This window comes from Ambystoma mexicanum, chromosome 6q (genome assembly GCF_040938575.1).
Source record: "Ambystoma mexicanum isolate Mex_15411 chromosome 6q, UKY_AmexF1_1, whole genome shotgun sequence".
In the NCBI taxonomy this organism is placed as follows: Eukaryota; Metazoa; Chordata; class Amphibia; order Caudata; family Ambystomatidae; genus Ambystoma; species Ambystoma mexicanum.
In genome coordinates this window covers 985,300,218-985,313,143 of record NC_090937.1, presented here as the reverse complement: position 1 = coordinate 985,313,143, position 12,926 = coordinate 985,300,218, and positions in this window count along the sequence as shown.

Here is a 12,926-nt window from a genome sequence, read left to right as displayed (position 1 = left end):
TCAGTTTGTCAATATTCGCTTTGACAAACTTTCAGAAGTGAAAAGGATAGGGCACTGAACTGCTCGATTCCTTCTGTTCAAAGACATGTATGTATGTAGAGAACAATTTTCTCTAACTCTTGCATATGCAGTCACCATTCATAAATCCCAAGGTCTTACCCTAGACAAAGCATTAATAGATATAGGAAACACAGGCCCTCATTACGATACTGGCACTAAACCATGGCGCTATTAGCACCATGGTTGGTGCTGGACGTAACGAGTCCGCCAATGTTCAATGGGGAATTACCACCCCATTCCAAGGTTGGCGGGGTAGTAATTCCCCATTGAACATTGGATCTTCCCCATTCCCATTTTTGCCCTATAGGGCTCAATGGGACTGGGGAAGGCGCTAAGTACGGTACCGTACTTAGCACCAAGGTCCCTTTGCGGGTCCCTACTTTAACGGCTGGTCTAGACCAGCCGTTCAGGTCGGGTCCCACAAAGGGACCTCGTAGTAAGGCGCTAAGTGTTTAACGGCGCTGCAGCCTTTTACGGCGCCTTTAAACACTTAGCGCCAGGGGCCTAATGAGGCCCACAGTCTTTAAAGACGGCATGAGCTACATAGCACTATCACGCTTACGTACAATTGACGGTCTATTTCTGATCAACTTTGATGCAAATAAAGTGACCGCTGATATTCCTTGCATCTTGAAATACAATAGACTGTGGTCACTGTACACCCCCCATCTGAAACAATATCCTGTTCCTGAAAAATTAAAACGTGGTAAAAGAAAAGTCATTCAATCAGAAATGCAACAGAATCTGATTGCAAATCCTTCAAAGAAAAGAAAAGAAGGAAAAGGTTCATCAATTACCACAAGCAAAGAAGAACCTATTAGGGAAAGTAAACCAGGTGCTTCTTCAAAGAAGGAAAAGAAATTCCGAACAAAGAACTCTGAAACGGAACTAGCTGGTCCATTCAAATTTTCAAATGAAAGTGGTGTAAGTTGCTATGCAAATGTAGCAATGAATATTCTATTTCAATTGCCACCAATTAACAATATTTACTTACACAGTACAGACCAATTGTGTTTGCAAATGTTAGTCCTTCATAGAAAAGCAACAAACAATCCTGACAACACGTACAGTGTTCATGGAATAAGACAAGAATTGGACTACTGTGCTGGAATGGTGAGATTCACTATAAACACACAGGAAGATCCACAAGAATGTCTAATGTACTTACTAAAAGTGCTGGAAAACAAAAACATACCTATAAATGAAATCTTCCAGATTTCATACATGTGGAAACATACATCCACTCTCTGTAGCAATGTCATACAGGAACAAATCCCAAATGAGCGATTTGTGTATGTATCCATACCTAATTATGAATCCATTCCATTTCAGCAACTGGTACAGAATGCAAACCATGCCAGATTATGTACTATGTGCAATTCAGACAATCGCTCCACCTTACTGATACAAACGCATAGTAAGTACATAATACTTATGCTGCTACGTTATAATTCAGATGGTACCAAAAAAAACTGTAAGCCCACCGGATTTACACACAGTCAAGTGTCACTGGGAAAGAAAACCTTTACAACAGTAGGTATAATCTACCATGCAGGAGCTACAACCAATGCAGGTCACTACACTGCATACATTAAGAAGAAATGTGTATGGATGGAATGTAATGATAGCACCATTACTCTGAAGTGAGATTGCCAGCTAATCTTACAAATGCGTATTTAATCTTCTTAAAGCCAAAATTTAATGACTAATGTCTACTTCAACATTACCAAAAAATGAAGTGAAAGCCTACATACAGTTAGAATACGCCAACAGGTATCTAACTGTCCAAGAGTGTAGAACAACAACACACATAAATGAATACCACAGAAATATAACAACAAATGCACAGTTAGAATACTCCAACAGGTATCTAACTGCTGTTAAAAATAGCAACAATGCTACAAGCATAACATAAATCAGAAAGAACAAGGAAACACTCAAAGAAAGGAAAGAAATAGTTTGTACCATAGCAAAAGAAGGTTTTTTTTAATCCGACAAGGATTTTCTTCTCCCAGACCCAAGGAATTAAAAATAAAAACACAGAAACTGAGCACAATGCACAGTACAGTGGTTTGTAAACTAAGTATGAGAGTCCAAAAAACAAAACTAAACTGTCTATTATACAATGTAAGAAGTCTTCATAAAATGCAAACACTAACATGATTTTTCCTTTTATCACAGAAATTAAAGTTGGCTAGGTGCGCCAAGTGCTCCAGTCATGTAAAACATATGTGGATTCTGCACAAATTAACCAGTAAGTATAATTATAGTCATTTCATACATATGCGAATCAACACGGCTAATCTATAGCAGTAATATGGTAAAGTGACTATAGGCTGGACCTAGCTTTTTTGATGTATAACCCAGCACCTACACCCTACAGGCAAGCAACCCACACTATAAGTCCTAACCACAAACATCGCTACATATAAAAACCATGGTGCTTCTAATTTCACTACTTATAAGGTTAGTTTTGTGTGCGTGTTCTGCAGCCATGCAACCAAGACACTAGAACATCCACACAAACACAGCACCACACCACAGCCATGTTCACTTATACCCTCACTCCTTATCACTGCAGGCTTGGGTGCATGGCTTTTTGCCATGCACCCAAGACTCAGGGTCCTGCCAGAAACAGTAAAGCATATCGCAACCATTGTGGCTTCTAATTTCACTACTTATACAGTTGGTTTTGGGAGCATGGCCTTTGGCCTTTGGCCATGCTCCCAAAACACTACACCCTCCCCACAACCACCTGACTGATGTTTCATAGTACGAGTGTACCTATGCCTGTTATATGCTGCAGTAGTTGTGGCCACAAGCTACAGACTTGGGTGTAAGCCCATAGATTTTTGAATGTATGGGTATGCAGTGTATGAAATCCATAGTGGCTTACAACTGCAGTGCTTATAACTTTGTTTTTGGGTGCATGGCCTTTGGGCATGCACCAAACACTTTAAGTCCTCGCCACAACTACCACACCATATCACGGCCATTGTGGCTTGTAACAACACTTCGCCCATGCAGCCAAGTATCTACACACTCTCCACAACCATTTGACCCATAAGCAATACTACAATTGTATGAATTTCTGTAATATGCTGCGGTGGTTGTGTCCAGGGCCTAGAGTCTTGGAAGTATGGCCTACGGCCATGCATCCAAGACTCTACGCCCTGGCCACAATCACCGCAGCATATTACACCCATGGTTGCTTACACAGGAGTGGCATACCCATACAATGAAACATTATAAGTGTAGCATGTACTCAATTTGTATCCAAGACTCTAGGCCCTGCCCACACCTGCCAGATACATAAAGGAATGTGTGGCTGAGATATATGACTGTGATATCCTGCACTGCTTGTGGGCAGGGTCTACACTCTTCGGTGTATGGCCTATAGCCTGCAGCCATGCACCCAAAACTGAACGTCCTGCCCACAACTACCGCACTATGTAAAATTCATGTTGGCTTATAACTTTAGAGTTGACAAGTGTGTTCTCAGGTGCAAAGACTGCAGATCCTCCCCACAACCACCGGAGTGATGTGCGGTAGTAGAGGTGCAGCAATAGTTGTAGTATGCTTCAGTGGTTCTGGCCAGAGTCTAGACTCCTACCTGTATATCCATACATATTACAATTTATGGGTGTGCAGTGGCTAATACCTCCAGTGCTTATAATTTTGTTCTTAGGTGCATGGCCTGCGGCCATGCAGCCAAGACTGTACACACTCCCCACAACCATCTAATCGATAATCAATACTACAGGTGTATCCATGGATGTGACATGCTGTGTTGGTTGTGGCCAGGGCCTACAGTCTTGAAAGTATGGCCTCCGGCCTTTGGCCATGCATCCAAGACTCTAGGCCCTGGCCACAACCACTGCAGCATGTCACACCCATGGCGGCGTACTAATCAATAGCACACCCATAGGAGCAAATAATGTAATAACGACATATACTCAATTGCAATTTCCGCTAATACCACTCGAGTCCTTACAACAGTTTCAAGGTACCTGGGTGCTGCACGGACTGAAATAATACCCCTATTAAAACCCTCATTTTTTGTTCGCACAAACATTTTCAAACAAGGCGTGCATAGCGAATACAATATCAATACCTAGCGCCTGAAGAAATACATTTTTTCACCCATCTCTTACAGTGTGAACCACCCCAAGCACTATGACACAGCAAAATAGGTTTCGAAATAGCATGTTGCCGCTGGTCGCTGCTGCGCTGACGGCGGATCCAAGATGTCGGGCGCATCCAAACAATCTGACGCACAACACGTCGCACTGCAGCCAATCGACAGAGACGTCGCGTGTCTGTGGTCATGACGGCAGCCCCTTAACAAATCGGTATCTTGTCCGCCGAGCGAACAGGGAAGTGTGACCGCGGAGCGGACATAGATATCACTAATTTTGGGAGACCTACTTTTTGGTTGTTTTAAAGAAAAGTGCTGCACGGATTGTCACCAAATTTACAAAAGCACGCTTTCAGGACCAAGCCCCTGCCCCTGCCACAAATTTGGTGAAAATCCATCCAGTGGTTTGGCCTGTAGCCGTGCGCAAAGTTTTTCCCCCATTCAGTCTATGGGAAAAAAAGACATTTTGGGACCCGGTAGTGGCCGTGTAGTTATGGTTAAGTTGCTGTTTCCATAGGAAGAGCACTTTTTGGGCAGCCTATAACTCCGCTCGCCCTGGACAAATCCTCACCAAACTTTGAAAAAAAGAGTATATGGGCCACTCTGAAAGTTTGGTGATGTTTGGTCCAGGGGGGGAAAAGTTATAGGGGTGGTCCCAAATAAAGCCACCTTGCCTACATATGGCACTGAAGAAAAACGAAGGGGCTACACATGTGATGTCATCAGTAATGTCATCAATGACATTTGTGATGTCCTGGGTGTTACTGTTAGCAGTGCACAGTGCTGCGGGGAGTTATGGTTGCTTAGCGTACCATAACTGGCGAATTTCAGGGGTTTTTCGGTTTTACTTTGAACCATAATGAGACTTTTGTATTATGTCACGTTTGTAAAAAACTTTTTGTGAATTTCAAAGGTTGTTAGTAGCGCAATTTAACCATGACGTCCCCTTAACAAAGTTTTTTTTTAGTGAATTGTACGGGTTTTTAGTAGGACAATTTAAGTGTAAGGTCTTGCTAAGAAAGAACCAAGAGTCGTTTGGCAAACAGTATACACCTTGCGAAGAATGCCACATGAAAGTATGCTGGTGTACAGCACTGTGACATGTCCCAGAATTAGTACACACTTAACTGTACCATCTATGCCTCGTGGGCAGTGTGGAAATAGTTTTTATATTCATGTCGGAACGTCCACCCTCAACATTTGCCGTACACAACGCCAACATGTATTGGTATGCAGGGATTACCAATGCAATACATATTATATATCGTTACCAAAAGGTGTACTTATCTGAAAAAGACATCAGCTAAAAGCATCCTTCCTCCCTAAGAAACAGCAGCACTGGTGTTATGAGAAAGCATAAGAAACAGTGGCGCTACCTTGCACATAACAAACGGACAAAATGTATCGCCGTACATCTACCAACGCATATTACCGTTTATTGCCTTTTTGCTCATTGCCGTTTGCAAATTCCCTTATTGCCTGCCGTGCCAAAAAATAAACCCACCTGTAAACAAGGATAATAATGCGTTAATAACAACCTTTCACAGTGTAAGAAACAAAAAAATGTGCATACACTCCAAATACTGCATATTTCTCAGTAAAGTACATAGACGCCATAATCTTTGCCAGTAATACTCTAAATTAGCAAAGCCGTAACATGTGCTACTGAAAAGGACGATTAGTTGTAATCCGGGGTGGCAGTCGCAGTTTGGATTACAAAACAAAATCCTCTTTCAAGATGGCCGCCATAGAAATGGAAGGCGGTTATTCTATACATAGCCCCTCTTCCCTTTCCATGGTAGGCTGCAAAAAGCACAAGTACGTGACGTGACGCCGCACTTGTAAACAAACATACAGCGACGTACAACCTAATAAGTAACATTTGGAAATTATGTAGTTGAATGTAAAAGAAAACGTGAAAATTTTACAGTGTGCAAAGTAGTTTTATTTAACAACAAAGTGGCAGAGGCCTTTGGAGTAAGGGCATTTTTAGTACAATCATAACAATACTTCTAAGGGCGGCATTGCAAATGTCGAAGATCACAAACACATTGTTTTTTTGGCAGACAAACATTTTGGGATTTCGTTGAAGCAGTCGCTTTGTTTCCACAGTGATTTCCCAAAAGTCATCATGACCTTCAGCCTACAGCACCATAAATGAAGTGACGTTGCTCCGCATAGCGAGTTCAGCGTACGGACAAAGTGGCCTTAAAGTCTCATTCCACATAATTGTTATGGACAGGCAACCGCCCACCAGCAGCTGCATTTGCCGTCCGAAGAAGCCGTCACTCAGCAAGTGGAACCCATGACACGCACAATATGGCAAGATGTACCTAGGCGGGAAAGGTTACAGAAAATACGTGTCAATAACCAACCTGTACCAAAAAATTTAAAAAAAGACACATAAAATGTGCAAAGTACTACACAAAGGTACGTGTTCAAACATGACATTGTAATAAAATGTTACTAATGTCCATTTGTATCTATAGTGCCAAGCTACAAACGCCGAGATTTTGCATTTGCCGTAAGAGAAAAAAAATGCCAACTACACAGGAAGAGGATCATTCTGTTATGAAATGAAAAAGGAAGGGAGAATGAAAAAAAATGACATCGCGTGATATCAAAGAAGACTAAAAAAACGTGCAAAGGTTTACACAAAGCTATGTGGAGAAAGTTAACGTTTCAAATAAGAAATAGTAATGCTAAAAAAGAAAGAGTGCAGTCATACACTGCAAATGTACAACCTGGGCACTCTCCAATATTACTGCAATAATGTAATAGCGCATAAAGATAATACAACAATTATATTGGCACAATTAGATGTGCGGTAAGAGAACAATAAAGCGCGGTTTGCTGCAGAGTGGGCAAAATTACATTTACACAATATTTACTGCCTCCATTCTGTTTGCGCAAGTTACACCAATGTGTTCACATGGAAGGTTCTTCGTATACTGATATTCCATGTCCCTTACAAACTTTTTAAAACATAACGTTATCAATTGCTATTTTTTCGACCCTTTCATTCTGTGAATTGCCAGTAAGTTTCCCTTTTCACTCAAGGTCAAAAAACAATTGCCCCTTATACATTCACTCAGATGCGCGGGCGTATTGAGTGGTCAACCAAAAAAGCAACTCATGTGGCCTTCACTCAGAAGCCAAATACATTCTTTCTTTGAAGCAACATATTGCAATCCAATTATGAGAACCACTACTCCCATACACATCCCGAAGCAATGTTTCCAGCAAACACTGCAGATGGTTGCCGTAGTTTACAAAACTGAGGACGCCAGTCTGACGGCAATTTTATTCCAAAAACATTTTAACCCACACACAGTAATTGGTCGTGGAACAGTAAGCAGGAACTTCCATTTAAACGTATCACTTTGGTGAGAAAAAAGCTCCACTTTTTCATTTTGCGCTTCCACATCCCATTACGCCCCCCTCAAAGGTCACCTTCTGAAATACTGTTACATGAGTGTGTCAAGTCCAATGCAGTCTTGTTTTCAATGTATTACTGGCGATATCCGCGTACACTAAAACATTAATAAAATGTAAACATTAGAACCCAAACGCAGTAATTGCTTGTGGAACAGTAAGCAGGAACTTCCATTTAAACGTATAACTGTGGTAACAAAAAAGCTCCACTATTTCTACTTCCACATCCCTTTCCGGCCCCCTCAAAGGTCAACATCCGAAATACTGTTACATGAGTGTGTCAAGTCCAGTGCAGTGTTGGTTTCGATGTGTTACTAGCGATATCCGCGTACACTAAAACATGAATAAAACATAAGGGGGGCACCGGAAAAAGCTCACTTACTTTACGCTGTTATACAACCTATCAGGGAATGAGTCACATGTTCACGTGCACAAACTTTTTCCCCCATTCAATCTAAGGGGAAAAGAGACGTTTTGAGAACCCCTGCCCCTTATAACTTGCGCCCCCCTGCACCAAACATCATCAAACTTTCCAAAGAAAGTCACAGTGAGCGATACCATTTTTCTTGCAAACTTTGGTGACAATTCATCCAAGTATAGCACAGGTATAAGGCAGTCAAAAAGTGTTCTTCCTATGGAAACAGCAACTCCACCATAACAACATAGCCACTAATGTGCCTGTCTAATATGCTGTAGTGGTTGTTGGCTGGACCTACAGATTTGGATATATGTCCGCATACATTTGAATGTATACGTGTACATTGGCTTATAACTCCACTGCTTATAAGGTTGTTTCTGGGTGCATGGCCTTTGGCCATGCACCCAAGACAGTACACCCTCCCCAGAACCATCTGACATGCTAACATATACTACAGGTGTATGCATTGCTCTAATATGATGCGGTGGATGTGGGCAGGGCCTAGGGTTTTAGGAGTATGGTGTATGGGCTACAGCCATCAGCCATGCAAACAAAACTGTACATCCTGCCCACAACCACCTCAGTGATGTGCAGTAGTACGGGTGTATTGAAAGGTGTAGTTTGCTTCACTTGTTCTGGCCAGAGGCTGCACTCCTAGCTGCATGCCCATAGATATTACAATGTGTGGGTGTGCACTGGCTCACACATCCAGCGCTTATAACTTTGTTCTTGGGTTCTGTACACACTCCCCACAACCATGAATCGTTAGTCAATACTACAGGTGTATCCATGGTTGTGACATGCTGCAGTGGTTGTGGCCAGGGCCTACAGTCTTGAAAGTATGGCCTCCGGCCTACGGCCTGCGGCCATGCATCCAAGACTGTAGGCCCTGGCCACAACCACCGCAGCATGTCATAACCATGGTGGCATACTAATCAATAACTGACCCACAGGAAAATGTAATGTAATAATGTCATGTACTCAATTTGAATGGTCAGTAACACAACGCGTGTCCTTCGAACATTTTCAAGGTGCCTCTACACAGCACGGACTAAAATACTACCCTTATCGCACCCCTCATTTTCTGCATGTACAAATATCCTGAACAAGGCGGCAATGGAGAATACATCATTAACAGTTGCCGCCAAAACAAGTACAGTATTTCAGTCATCTCTTACGCTCTGAACCTCTCTGAACCTCTCCAAGCACTGTAGGTGTTCAGAAGACTTTCCCAAACACCATTTTGCATGGTGAATACATCATTACCACCTGCCGCCCAAAAAAATACAGTATTTAAGCCATCTCTTACTCTGTGATCCTCCCCACACACTGTAGGAGAGCAAAACAGTTTCCAAAACAGCATTTTGCCTTTGGTGGCGACCGCGCTGTCTTCGGATCCAAGATATCGGGCGCATCCAAACATTCTAACGCACATCACAGCTCGCTGTAGCCAATCGGCAAAGACGTAGCATGTCCGCGGTCATGACGCCACCTCCCTGGCCAATCGGTATCTTGTCCGCTGAGCGAACAGGGAACTGTGACTGTGGAGCGGACATACATATCACTAATTATTTTAGACATATATTTTGTTCGTTTTAAAGGAAACTACTGGACGGATTGGCACCAGATTTACAAAAGTACGCTTTTGGGACCACGCCCCTGCCCCAGCCGCAAATTTGATGACAATCCGTCCAGCGGTTTGGGCTGTAGGCATGCGCAAAGTTTTTCCCCCATTCAGTCTATGGGAAAAAAACGTTTTGGGACCCCCCCTATAACTTTTGTCCCCCTGCACCAAACATCACCAAAAACATTTAGAGTAGCCCATATACTTTTTTTGCAAAGTTTGGTGAGGATTCGTCCAGTGGGAGCAGAGTTATAGGCCGCCCAAAGTGCTCTTCGTATGGAAACAGCAACTTAACCATAACTCACAGCCACTACCGTGGCTGTGTAATATATATATATATACATATATATATATATTGGTGCTTGCCGTGGTCTATCTATTATAGGTTTAGAGCTAGCTTCACGAGCACTTTGCTGCGTGCGTTACAATTGCATCTGTACATGTGTAAAATGATTTAATATCTTCATCTGTTTCTGCAGCATAAGCTTCTTCATCCTGAGCCCACGATGTCACTTATCCTTGTTGCTTTCTTGATGCCTTATAGAATATCTGCATTCTCTGATCTCTGCATCTCTTCTTTGTGCGTCATCTCTTTCCGCGGGACGTCACCATTCATTCTTGCCTTTTAACTGCTCTGCTTCTTTGGGAATTTCATTCAGATGGCCATCATTTTGTCTTGCATGCAGGTATGGTTTTCTCAATGGGCACCTTGCTTCCCGGATTCTCTTAGGTATTGGTACTCTTATGGGTACTACACAGAGTCCACGCTCCGCTCTTTGCTGATTCAATTGTTCTGCATACGTCACATACTTTGGTTCCCATTCTATAGGTAATATGGGCGGGGCAGTTGGAGGGGGAGTACTTGGCTCCTCCTCTACAAAGGTTTCTGTTAATCATATGCAAATAAATAAATAAATAAAGGGGAGGAACCTAGTATGGGTGAGCAGAAGAAGATCCAAGCAGTGGTGTGCAAAAGGTGGTCAAGGACGCAAATAGATTTCCTCACAGATAACATATCCCCAGGAATCCCCAGTAGGACCCATATGCAGGCATGTCAGTCCTTGGCCTGGAGGAGGAGAATATGTGAAGAGATTAACAGGCAGCAGCCATAACCATGCAAGGATGTAGAAGAAGAGACACATGTCCATTAGCCAGCAAGCCCAATGACCCCAACAGAAATCCCGACCAACACAGTGCAGTGACTGCCTGCACAGCTCTCCCCACAGAAGCTCCTCCCATTCTAAAGCCTCCATCTGCACCCAATCCGGCGTCTCGGAGTGACTGATAAGGTATTAAAGCTCAATGTCACAAAGCCAAAAGGAGGGAGGATGTGATGGCAATGCATAAAGTGGACATCCAGACCCTACTAGCCAACATCCAGTCTACAGTAGTCGCAGCATAGAAGGGCCTACTGGCTGACCTGGTTAGCCAATAAAAGCTTGTGGTCATCTGGCCAGGCACACGACATCACTCCAGACGAGAGGACACCACGCAGCAAGCCCATGGCCGTAGGCAACCTTATTGGACTGACACTGAGGAATGTGTTTGCCACTATTAGTTTGCCCTCCATTAGCAGCAGCAAGACCAGCTACATGGCCCAGATTCTCCCACACATGGCACTGCCGCAGAAGCGCTTCCAGAAAGAGTGACGAGGATGCTCCGCAGTGGCAGTAACTAAGCGGGCATAGGTGACAGTTCCTCTTCCTTGTTTCAGTAATGGCAACATGCTTCTACTGTGAGTCATGTCCACTAGGCATTGTACACAGCAGATAGAAATGTTTATGTAATTGAAGGTTTTTCTACGGTATGACATTGACGCTATGCAATAAAGATGTCTGCATATAATACGTGTTGATTAAGTTGGAGCAATAAGTGGCCACAAGCGTGGCACTCATGTAACACCACTGCATCTACCAACGACATGCCATGTTAGAGTACATCAGCAGCCTGTGGCATCCCATCATTCATGCACATAGAGGCAACTGTCATAGCAGACATTAATTAATAATTATTATGCACTTAATACTGGGGACCAGTCTCTAAGCGCAGGACCAGGATTCGAGCCTGTGTTGCTCTGCAGTGTCTTGCTTCCAGGACTGAGCATTCCCCCTGAGGTATCCTCCCGGCCCCATCACATCACATCACATGTTCTGCAGAGTAGCTGAAGTACCTCAATATCAGTGCGTCCCTGACACCCACTTCCACAAACCTCAGGCCATCAACAGCACCATGCTTGGCTCTAGGAACAGGTCCTGACTGACAGACTTTTCTAGCTGGCACCTCACATCACTATTGTTTGACACTTTATAGTATGGCACCCTGTGGCAGGGTTGTCCAGAAGTCCACACCTTTAGTAGCCCCATTAGTGAAAACTGGCCTTCAGAAGTGCAAACATCAGCTAGATCGAAATGAGGAGCTGCATGCCTGCTGCACTAAACTGCTGCTGCCCTTTGCCCACTGGGTTCCTATACGAGGTAAGTGGGTGTCTTCCAGGGCTCAAGTCCTATAAAAAGTGGGGTACTCATTAACATAATAATTGAATGTGGTGTCACCAGAAATTAGCATAACAAGTTGCCCTCTGAAAAAGTGGGGGACTTGTGAAAAAGGTGAAGGGACTCTGTCCACCCTCGTGTACCCTCGACATGAGCCCTGGTGTCTTCTCAGTTTATAGCCACTGTCCCCCATGGAAGATGGGGCAGTGATGCACGCCGTGGTGACGTCTATCACCAGGTGTTGCCATACCAGCCACCCTCAAATTGGCGAGCTGTTGATGAGTGATGCCATATAAAACGGTTGTGGGTGGCTCCATGCTAGGTGGCATTCATGTTGCCGGCATCATAGACCATTTGGGGATTTATTGAATGCCAATGTGCCTATAACAGTAACGTTGTTATGTACTCGAGCGGTGTGAGTGCCACATGGGTGAAATCAATACCACCAAAACCGAAGGAGCTAAGCAGTGTAGAAAAAAATCATACACTATTTTACCTCCTATGCACACTTTATAATCCATGGAGATCTGTAGAATAGTAGCTGAGACAATCACATTGAGAACCTAATACAAAGCCGGGACTGTAACACCTGCGATATCTCTACAGTGATAGGTAGTGATCGTCTTGGGAGGATAGCTCAGGGGCAACGTGCTCGCCTTGGAAGCAAGACGACATGGAACAACACAGGTTCAATCCCCAGGTCTGTGCTTAGAAAACTCTGGGTATTAAGCGTGTTATAAATAACCTATCATATCATGA